Source organism: Oncorhynchus mykiss, chromosome 12 (genome assembly GCF_013265735.2).
Source record: "Oncorhynchus mykiss isolate Arlee chromosome 12, USDA_OmykA_1.1, whole genome shotgun sequence".
Classification (NCBI taxonomy): Eukaryota; Metazoa; Chordata; class Actinopteri; order Salmoniformes; family Salmonidae; genus Oncorhynchus; species Oncorhynchus mykiss.
Genome location: NC_048576.1, coordinates 31,995,686 through 32,003,949, shown reverse-complemented (window position 1 = coordinate 32,003,949; position 8,264 = coordinate 31,995,686).

The following is an 8,264-nucleotide window of genomic DNA, read 5'->3' as shown; positions in this document are numbered from 1 at the left end:
CCCATGCATCGCCATATGCATTTTCTATTAACCAATAACCTGGCTCTCTTTGCTCACTTTGCCTCATGCAGAGAATTCTGTAACGCTCAGTGCTCTCCCCTCAGTAAAACAACCACACACCCAAGCGCTGTAACAACCATGCAACTAAGACACCTTCATTAATAAGAATGTTTCCACTGTTAACACGGTTCCAGTGTGTTGTTGTCTGACTGAGGCAGAGCTCCGCAGGTAATTTGTGTTTTTATTTTATTTTATTTTATGGGGACAAACTTAATGAGAAAGGAGCGCACAACAATGTAGGCTACAATTACATTTCAGAACGCATGGTCCTATAGGACCATTAACTATGAGTGTAATTTATGTACATTGGATTACGAGGGTAAAAACGCACATGACAGAATAAAAATTAGGATGGCATTTTATTTTACTGGCTAAACCATCCCAGAATGAAATGTAATCATTTATAAATGAAAATGTAGAAAACAACGTTTATTAAGATGGGAAATGTTTTATGAACAGTCCTACTGGAATGTTACATTACATTATGGAATACTTTGCCGAGTAATTTTGAAACCCTGATACAGTCTTTGCAAAAACAAAAGACAAACTGGAAAAGTTATTTCGTGATATTTAAACAACACCTCAATTCATCAGATTTTACAATGCTGGGGTAGGAACCTAAATCAACTTTAATATCCATGTTCCATTTTTTATACCTTTAATACCAGTATAATGACAGCCTTTATCTTCTGTTTGGAAATTGTATGAAAACAGAAATTACATGTCCATTGAATATAACTGGTTTAAAAATGATCCAGGGAGGCTCCAGTTGCTAGCTGGTGGAGCCAGAATACACGGATTAGAAATAGAATCATGACATTATACAAAAAGAATTCTGAAACTAGTAACACTATCACAGCCGCTCTTTCTCACATCATCTGTTTTTACTCAACAGGGGTCCTCTACCAAACAGTATTATTTTTCTGGTCGGGTATCATGAAACTTGCTTGAAACGCAATAATGGGAAAGCAAATTAATACGCACGCGCACGCGCGCGCACTCGCCCCCCCAGTGTAGAGTGGGCTGGGCTCCAGACTGGCCTGCAGGCATGGTTTAAACCACTGACCTTGCTCCCTGCCCCACGCCCAACATGCTAGCAGATCCTCTACTGGCTGCTCCAGAGGGGAGAAGGATTAAGATCTGTCACAGTTTCTTTCTGCCGGTTTGATCATGTGGGGTAGACACATTTACGAACCAGGACATGCCCACTTTTCCTCTGCACAGGGGGATTCTGTGGCCCAAATCTCTTTGGCAAACATGATACAATCCAAGGTTGTTATTTGACAGTAACGTGTCTAGGGAACGCTTGGAGTTTGAGTTAACCTTTTACTGCAGTGGGCTAAATCAGGGTCACACAGAGTAGACTTAAACAAATCTTATTTGTAGTGTGACTGCACTATGCCATGTTTCTGGTTCTGGCGGAGTGGGTGAAATGTGTTTTATGGTAGTAAACTGTGAATGGACATGGGTTGTACTGTGTGTGGGGAAGGAGGGGGCTGCAGCAGAGCTTACTGTAGCTGGAGCACTACAGCACCGTCTCAGGGTTGACCGTTTTACACAGAGGCTCTCCATTCCTGTCTGAGCCAGGATCAACATACAGGCCTTTGATCTCCCATCTCACCTTTCAACCAACACACAGGGGTAAGGAATCCTTTTGGCTGTTCTGACTGGACAGCAAAGCCACACGACTTCATAAAAATGAAAAACCTCAGTTGTTTTACCCAATAACAGCCAAACCTTCATCAAACCTTTGTTTGGATTTAGCACCTGCAATTATTCTCTGTATATGTATAACAAACTCACAATGCCTTGTTCTACCCCACAGAAAGAGCCTGAAGAGGTCTGAATACAATGCTTAAACGTTTGGGAGGAATGGCTTTTCCAGCTCACAATGTTGTGCCATTGTCTCCCCAATCACAAGTGTACCAGAGCTATAGCAAGAGGAGATAAGACCACTCACCTTTCGCCTCCTGGGATACAGGCCTGAATGGGCCCTGAGTCACAGCTACCCAGCAACTACCCCCTGAAAATACTAACCTGTCTGGCATCCATTCAACCCTTTCCTTTTATGTCTCTATCCCTCCTGTTCCATGTTTCTAAACATCACCACCAGACTGGCAAGTTTCATCATGGTGTTGCATAAACTTGTTTTAGCGCTCACATCAAATCAAATCGTATTTGTCACATGCCCTGATTACAACCTTATCGTGAAATGCTTACTTACAAGACCTTAACCAACAATGCAGTTGAAATAGAGTTAAGAAAATATGTACAAAATAAACTAAAGTAAAAAGTAAATAAATAAAAAAGTAACACAACAAAATGACATAACAATAACGAGGCTATATACAGGGGGTACTGGTACCGAGTCAATTTGCGGGGGTACAGGTTACTCCCATCTACAGGCACATCATTTTTTTGTTAGTTCAATCAAGTAACCAATGTGAATGCCATTGTATTATTGTGAGAAAGATCTGAAAGTTGATATATGCTTATGTTTGTAGCTCCCACAATGCAGTATACTTAACAATACAAAACAATACACAGAAATCCAAACACTAAAAATAAAGAAATTAACTAATATCAGAACGAGCAATGTCAGAGTCGGGAATATAAATATACATATGGATATAGTGTTGTGTAGAGACAGTATGGACAGGATATGAATAGGAAAGATGTGTACAGCAGTAGTTATATAGGATGAGCCTTGACTAGAATACAGTATGTACATATGAAGTGGATAAACATTATTAAAGTGAGCTGTGTTCAATGACTATGTACATAGGGCAGCAGTCTCTAAGGTGCAGGGTAATGTATCGGGTGTTAAGCGTCTAGTAACAGTGCCTAAGTTCAGGGTAGGGTACTGAGCGGAGGACGGCTAGTGGTGTCTATCTCTAGATGGTAGCGGGGTGAACAGGCCGTGGCTCGGGTGGCTGAGGTCCATAATGATTTTCCTGGACTTCCTGTGACACCGGATGGATTAGATGTCCTGGAGGGAAGGCACATATACAATGCAAATTAAGTGTCCTCTTGTTGATGAATATTTCAAAAGATCCTCACTGTAAGCTTAACTTCTTCTGAAAGCAGATGGAAATCCTGGAAATCTCTGAGACACAGACAGACATAGCTCTTTCTGGCTTCCTGCAACATTATTCCATAAATTATTACCTCTTACTAGCTCAGACTTTGATGAAAATGGTCTATTTGAATTTTTTCATCAAATGTTTACCACCAAACACTACGGGATTCTATTATCAGTTTGTTCTGATATAAAACATGACATTTGTGTCGGTGACATCCTATACAACACCATAATCAATAAAAGCACCAAACTTTCCCTATAAAAAGGGAAAAAGCATCATCAAAGAGGCAGCTCACCAATGTGAAAATACTATCTTGATGTGTGGATTTTCAGGTGCTCTTCTTCACAGGCAATAGTGTACCTCACAGCAGGGTCCACAACAGAAACAACGATCATCATCCAATTTGTGCTCTATAGTCAGGAGAAGATAGGAGCACATCTTTTGTGTACCATTTGTTTATAACCATTCTTAAACTCTGCTTTGAGGAGCCTAAACCCTTTCAAGTGACAGATGGGTGGCACTTAATTTGGTCTTCAAGGAGTGCTCAGGCCTGTATAGGACTGTTTATCCATTCATGGAACCTTTGGCAAATGTACTTGTCTGGATCCAGAGTCCAACACCATTGGTTACTCATTTCAAAGGTGAAATGATATATTTACAGATTAATTTAAAATTAATATCATAGTTCCATACTAAAATCCAGCCACACTATAATATTAAAGGGATACTTCAGGATTTAGGCAATGACGCCCCCAGAGTAAGATGAACTATGGATACCATTTTATGCCTGCGTGCAGTTTGAAGGAAGTCGCTAACTAGGGTTCGAGCAATTGCTAACTAGCTTTAGCGCAATGACTGGAAGTCTATGGTGCCTACTAGAATGCTAGTAGATACAATAGACTTCCATTCATTGTGCTAACGCTAGTAAGCATAGGCTACCTCTAATTTCCTTCATACTGGATGCAGAGACATAAAAATGGTAACCATGAGTTGATCTGACTCTGGGGAAGTAGATAAAGGGCTTCATTGCCAAAATCCCAAAGTATCCCTTTAAGTGATTTCTCAATTTGCTCTGCTGTAACTGTCAAGGTTTATAAAGATTCACAAAGATTATGAATGTTGTTCCTTAAAGACATTGTGAGATCAAATTAAATAACACATGAGCATTAAACTACTGAACAAAACAAATCAATATTTTCTTTAGGGTATTATGACATGAAATTAGGATCAAAAGTACTTTTTCGCCACATGCAGATAGAGGACATGGGACATTTCCTGTAACATGAAAAGAGATGTCAGTGTCGGCTTCTACAGACCATCCATCACACGAGAGCATATTATGTCTGACGAGGTGTTGCTGAAAGAGGAGGAAAGGGGAGAGCAGGTGATAAAGGTAGTGGAAGGATGGAGGTAAACTACCTGGGTGGGGTGATGCTTCCCTTCACAGTTCAGATTCACTCTGCCAACACCTCTCAGGAAGACTGACCCAGACAAAGATGAAGGAGCCAACAGGGACAAGTGCCGCCACCACAGGACCACAGGCCTCTGCACAGCATAATAGGATCAATTGTGCAGCAGAAAGACATGTTTCCTTTCTCCTCCTCAGAATCGGTGGAGGGGTATCAGAGTACTGGAGCACTCTTTAATAATGTGTGATGCTTAAATCTGAAAGTGGAGCAGCAGTAGAAAAAGGGGTTACCAAAGCAGTAACCTGATCACAAGTTAATCGTTTTTGCCCTCTGCTGGTAAAGGGGCACATTTTTACTGGGCCAAGCTCAAGAGGACGAGCAATCAGTGACCGACTGCTGATGCCCTGGCTTTAGGAGAGGGAGTAGATTTAAGGAAATGTCAGCAGTAGAATTAATATCTCAAGAATATCTATCTATACGTTGTATACACACAGCTTTGGAAGCGCTAAGTTTATCAATGGCATTTCTATACATGTCACAAAGATATATTTCCAATAGCACAGTTTAGTTTTAAATGTCTGTCCAGTGCATGAAAACCTGTTTCTAGGTCTGATCGGCTGACTTGGTGTTGCGATAACTCAAATCAAATGGTCTATTTGTGGGTGTTTTGAATTATGGGGGGCGATGCCATTTGTCCACTACAAAAGGAACCTTTAAATAAAATCCAGTTAAGCCTGTCTGCCTTCCGCTCCAGAGTGACCTTAAATTCTAGCAATGGACATGATTAGAATGCCACAGGTCTAACATTAGAGCAGAACCTTTACTTCCAATAGGAAACCAGCACAGAAGTTCTAATTATGACAAGCAATTCCTTGTTTTGATGGGAGATGAAAAGGCCTTTCTTGCTTGTTATAGCAAGGGGTCCCAAAAACAACCAACCAAAAAGAGTCAACATGAGATACAGTACAAAACACCTGCAACGAGGTCCACCTTTATTTCTGTATTAGTGGAAATGAGAGGGATACCAATAGCTTATGGGACTGAGCAGAGCAAAGTTTAGGAGTTCCTTAGCTGGATGTAGCCACCAGGGTTGTGGTCAATACCATTTCAATTCAGTCAATTAAGAATGTAAACCAAATATTTTCTCAGAGAAGCATTGAGTAAAATTGGAATTTCAGTGTACTCCCTGAATTGAAAAGGAATGGACCTCAACCATGGTGGCCACAGCTAAGGAGAATGGGCTGTAATCCAGTCTGCAAACAAGGCTCTGGGCTTGTCAGTGACGACCCAGAGCACAGCAGAGACAAATCCGTTTGCTCAGCAGTTGACCGAGGACATGGAGATGTTCCTTTCACACGGAGCTGAGCCCCAACAATACATTATTTCTTGTAGGGGAGGTTTCTGCTGTTACAGATCACAGGAAGAATACATGTCCCTTGAAGTAATAGTTGAGATGGGGATGCACTGCTCTTTAATGCATAGAAACTTTTTTCTTGGTGTGTGAGACCCAAGGTGATGAAAGAATCACTGGGTCAAACATATTTCAGTTTATAACCAGTTTGTTTTTGCCAAAATACTATCATAAAATAATGGTTAATTGTGGTCATTTCAATTAGATAGAAAGAAACAAGATTTATTTGGTTTTAAGTCAAGATCTACCTGAGATTAGTAGTTATTTTACAAACACTTTCCTCAAATTTTTTTTATTTTTATAGGAAAATCTATACCTATGGGACTTACAAAATCAGTTGGGTAATCTGAATTTGGAACACATTTGAAAGCACACAGAACCAGTCCTTTCTGCTGAGCACTAGACACATATCTGGCAGGCAGATGACAAAAATAAAAATGTATTGCCTGTGGAAAATGTGGTCAGTACCTAGGTCAAAATCTAGAAATGACTGGGAAATTCTCTAAACGATGAGAGGAACAAGAATTTGGCGCGTCTGCACAGCGTCCATCTTTTCACAAAACTTTTAAAGCTTAGCATATCAGGAATGGTTGTCAGGATAGATTCAAGAAAGCAATCTTCTGGCTTTCAAGACTTCTCTATAGATAACAAACACTATGTAGAAAAATGTATAATACAGTGGTTTCGCTCACCCAAAATCTGAAAACGTCTTTCATGGTGTCTTTTCATAGAATATCTACATCATAGTTAAACATTAGGAAAATATTCCTTTAAAAAATACTGCATATTACAAGTGTTTTACTGATGACCTAAAATAGTTGATTTGTGAGAGCAATTATTGCATTGTCATCTTAAGATCTTTGTTCTACTTGGGTTCATAAGGCTTCTGAAGTGCCCTCCTCACAGCAGCTAACCTCAGAAAGATCATAGGTTATTGCCCTAAACCGACCCAGAGCCCAAGGTCTCACTGAAGACAGACTGATTGCCTCCCTTCAAGATTTGATGACATCAGCTTGAAAACAATACCCCAGTGATTGATGCCCAGTCCAGAGACTAGGCTAAGGATGTGTTACAAATCAGACAAGAGGGAGTGTAAAAAAATTAAATCACCCCCACCATTCAACGTTTAAGATATTTACCCGACAGTGGGAGGAATTAAAATTTGTAGAAAGTAAAGAATCAAAAGCAACATAATGGGAGGAAAAAGCAATTATGAGATGAGATACTTCCTTTTGTTGTTGTCTAAACCAGTTCATATGTTTGAGATTTCCCAATAAGATTACAAATCGGTAAGATATACAGCAAGCTTCATGGTTTATTTGGCTTTGGATCCCATATCAAAAGGTGTGGTAATGCTTACATTCTCCAATCCTCAACAGAGCAGTCAGCTGCAAGTCCAACCCCCCCCCCCCCCCTCAAATTATTTAAATAAAATATGCTTTATAATCAAACATTCTCTTGATCAATAAAGGGGACTCTTAATATATTCCAAATTAATTGCCAAAATAATGTCGCCCTCTTGTGACTGCTTTGAACATTGATTTACTCACGATGGTATGCCTGCTACAGCAATGTGAAGTCATACAATAAGAACATTGATTTATTCACGATGGTATGCCTGCTACAGCAATGTGAAGTCATACAATAAGAACATTGAGTCTTTTTAGAACTTTATTTTCATTTTTTGACAAATATATATGAAATGTTGAACTCTTAAGGAGACAGTATTTGGAGAATTCTTTACAGAAAATGAACTCTCCTAGACAAGAAACCATCATAAAATACATCTACATGATTGAACTAACCATTTCTATTTGTGCCAAGGAAGAGAATGATACAACTTATTGACAGTGAATTGATGCAAGTGATTCTTAAATTCAGTCCAATGTTATTTGGTGCTGACAAACAAAAGTTATTTCAAAAAGCCTGATGGGACTGTCATTTTCAGACATCTGTATTTTTATGATTCATGGGGTTGACTGTTAGTTTTGCATAAAGGCACACAAGCATTGGTAACCCTCAGGTGAGCATTGCTTTTTTTGTCAAGACATTGGTCCCATTAGGCAGTACAATTATCCAAACAACTTAAAACAAAAAATGTTATAATAAAAAACAATGAATAAAATGACCAAAAGATTTAGATCATTCATGTATACAGGGAAATGTCTTCTAGTAAGTTAAAATGTTTGAGACCTAAATTAGGTTGGACATTTACTCAAGGGTACAGTGGGTCAGCAGTATAGGACACCAACTCAGAAACCTGCTTGATGCTAATAAGAGCTTGAGGGAACATAAACTTAT